Here is a 3,921-nt window from a genome sequence, read left to right on the forward strand (position 1 = left end):
TCGTTTTTCCCCTCTCCCTCCCCCACCCTCCTTCCCCCACGAACCCTTGATAATTTATAAATTATTCTTATTTTTTCATGTCTTACACTGACCGATGTCTCCTTTCACCCACTTTTCTATTGTCCATCCCCCTGGGAGGGGGTTATAGAGAGAGATCATTGTGATCGGTCCCCCCTCTGCCCCAACCCCACCCGCAATCTTCCCTTTACCCTCCTGGTATGGCTACTCTCAATATGGGTCCTGAGGGGTTTATCGGTCCTGGACTCCCTGTGTTTCCAGTTCTTATCTGTGCCCATGTACGTGTTCTGGTCTAGCCGGATGTGTAAGGTAGAATTGGGGTCATTAATCTTAACAGGAGTTGATGGTCTCATTTTTCCCCTTCAGGGCAGCTGGTGGGTTTGAACTGCCCAATGTATAACCAACTATACCACGAGGGCTGCTCTTTCCCCATAGTTTCCAGGTATTGCCAAACTCTCTTGGGGCAAAATGACACCTGATTGAGAACCATAGGTTGAGAATGACTGAAAAGTGGACCAAGATCGACAGAGAGTATTAGCTCTGTCTCTGATAATCTACAAGCAGAGTGTTATGACCTCACAATGTCCCCATGTACAACAGAACATGCGATTGCCCAGGCCTCGGCCATCTTCACGGTCACCGGTAGGTTCAAGTCTATTGTTACAGACCGTATCATCTGAGTGCCCTCCAGGCTAGGGGGCGTATCTTCCAGCTCTTTAGTGTATAATGTTCTGTTGTGGTTTCTGGGGGCTTCATTGGCTACTTTTCAGAAGTAGACCATCAGGCCTTCCTTCCTAGTCTTAGCCTGCAAACTGCTCAAACTTGAAGACTGAAAGCGTGGTATCTGAAATACCAGTGACGTGGCTGCCAGCTTCACGGGGACGCACACACCACCACGGAACAGTAACAGACAGAGATCAGTGAGCAGGGGATTGAACACATGTGAGAGGTCGGTCGGGGTGGCTCTACACCACGTGAAGGATAGTTTTTTAAAGAGATGGACGCTGAGCAATCCTCTGAACATCTGGACTTTTTTTCATTCCTTCAACAGATACTTGAATATGCCAAGCGCTGCTCCAGGCATTATGGGTAAAGCAGAAAAAAAAATCAACCTTAGAAAATCCCTACCTCAAGGAGCCTGCTGGGAGGGCTGAAAATAAACCAGATAAATAAAATATATACATAGTCTGATCAAGGATGCTATGTGTGATGAAGAAAAAAAATGAATGTAAGGAAGCTATGAGGTGTTGGGTAGATGCTGACATTTTACATGAGTGGCCTGGAGAGGGCTCTCCTAGATATGAGTGAAGGCCTGTAAAGGGGGGGGGGGACAGGGGGGAGCTGGAAACACAGGGAATCCAGGACAGATAAACCCCTCAGGACCAATGATGAGAGTAGTGGTGGGGGGGGGGGAGGGGGGAGGAGGGGGACAGGGGGCAAGAAGTTCCTCCACTAGTCCTAGTCCCCAGGCACTTTAGCACTGAAACTCAGAGGGGAGCTGGATATTGATTGGCCTGAAGCTCAGATTACTAGCGTCCCCATTTGCCAAGGTCAAGTTCCAGAAGCATTGGCGATGCTGGTTGTCCTGGTAGGATGATGCATGGTGGCCCCTTTCACTCTCAGAAGTACTCCAGCTTAGCTGATGGAGTGATCTGCAGTAACAATGACCAGGTGACATCTCTTGTAACGCACAAGACCTTCAGGAAGTTGGAAGCCCTACCTCAGCTCTTGCTCCATGTGCACATTGAAGCTGGCTGGAGGTCAGACTCAGTCCTATTCTTCCCCAGGACTGACGCACCTTGGAGAAGTCCGGGTGCGTAGGTAGATCCTGTCTTGGGGACTGGCCGGCCTTGGGTTGGGAGCCTTGGGTTGGCCTTCTTCATCTCGTCATTGGGTCTGTTGCCCTCCATAAATGATGGTTTAAATTGGTAACGTCTTAAACTGTAATACTTCCTGCTAGAATTCCCATCTCACCCACAGCCTAGCCTGTGGGGCCAGCTGCTTATTTACAGCACATCTCAGCTCACCTGTTGACACTTACATGCAGACGCCAACACAGCGAGCCTGAGGAGTGAGGGAAATGAAGACCTGGGGTGGTCCCAGGCTGGGCCACGCTTCGTTAGCCAGGTGAGCTGGAACATGGTGGGAGATCTGAGTTATTGATATACATTCCAAAGTCCCCTGCGACGGCTTCAGTATGAATGAAACTCCATGACAGGCAAAAACAATAGCCCTTGTTTAATACTGCAGTTTACATGCACTTTCTATATTGGCACCATTCTATCCCAACCTTTCGTTGCCATGGAAACCACTTATGATGCCGCAGAAAGAGGCTCTGACCAGAGGGAGGAAGGAGCAGCAGCACTGAGAAGGAGCTTTCAGATGAGCTTCAGGTGCAGGGGGGCCGCAGTGAAAAGGCAAGGAGATGGACCAGAACAGCGGTTTGGTGGAACGGCTCTTTCAAGTGGCCCAGGATGACTGCTGTGAGCCCAAGCTAAGCAAACAGATGGTAGCTGGCAGACCTTTGTGGCACTTTGAATGTAAACGAATGAAAACTAAATAAGGTGCATGCTGCCTCCTTAGCACATCGGCCACATTCTGTGGTCCCTGGACAAGTGGCTTTCTTATGGACAGTAGTGAGTGTCCGGTGGTGACACTGATGGTCTAGGTGGCCAGGTGAAGACTCTTCCTCCTTCACCATTCCCTCCCTTCCAGACCGCTTTGCCCCTTGGTTAAGTTTACTTTTTTAATGACCATGCATGTTGTTGAGTCAGGACAAGGACTCTGCTATAATCCAAGCATGGAAAGCCACAGAGGAGGGAGCAAAGGTTACCAAAACAGCAGAAGCAGATTCTGTTACAGTTCTGAGGCCATAAGTCTAAACTCCAGGTGTCAGCAGGGTCCCGCCTGCTCTGAAGGCCTTAAGGGACAACCCTTACTCGCTTCTTTCCGCTTCTGGTGGCTGCAGATGTTGCCTGTCTCGTGGGTGCGTCACTCCAATCTCTGCCTCCATCTTCACGTGGCCGCCTCTGGGTCTCATCTCCTTCTGCCCTTAAAAAAAAAAAAAAAGTCACCTGCCATGGGTGCCTTAGGGCCACCTTAAACCCAGGATGACCTCATCTCAAGATCTTTAACTTAATTCCATCTGCAAAGACCCTTTTCCAGCGAGGTCACAGAAGGAGCCCCGGTGACACAATGGCTAAGTGACCACTAAATGAAAGGTTGACGATTCGAACACACCCCCTGGCTCTGCAAGGTGATGCTTGGCAATCTGCAGAGAGGGCAGCCAAGAAAACCCAAGTTCTATTCCGTCCCATGTGACCACTCTAAATCTGAATCCACTCCACAGCCACCAACGACAACCTACCTTTTTGGGGGGGAGGGTTATTCGACTCCAAACCCTGTACCCATGCACAATAGGTGCTGTTGCCCTAGAAGTTGTGAAACTCCACATCCTTCGCGTTGAACGGGTGACCCTGTGGGTCTGAAGGCTCTGACCAATTCCAGAGGAATGGCCTGACCCGTTCCCAGCCTTCGGAGACCCAGCCACCACGGGGAATCTGGGCCGTTGCCATGGTGATTCCAAACCTTGAACCACTTGTCCTTTTGTGTTATTTGCAGGAAACTAGTTACTCTCACATCACAGGAAACACGTGGACCCAATCCGCGGAGTGTTTCTGGCAGAGGTCCCTTCCATTGAGTGGAAGCGGCCCTCCGCCTTCCTGGAAGACACCAGATCTGCGACTCTGCGGGGGCGGTCTCGTCGCACTCAGCTCCGCACCCACGTTCAGTGGGAGGGGACCCGCGTGGGAGTGGGAAACGCAGGAGAGCCAGAGGGGGGCTCAGAAAGCTCTCCCACTGCCCACCCACCAAACCAGAAGAGATTTGGAAATGCTTTACTCG

The sequence above is a fragment of the Echinops telfairi genome, unplaced genomic scaffold, assembly GCF_000313985.2.
Source record: "Echinops telfairi isolate 266 unplaced genomic scaffold, ASM31398v2 ScPeMD7_7457;HRSCAF=8495, whole genome shotgun sequence".
Lineage (NCBI taxonomy): Eukaryota > Metazoa > Chordata > Mammalia > Afrosoricida > Tenrecidae > Echinops > Echinops telfairi.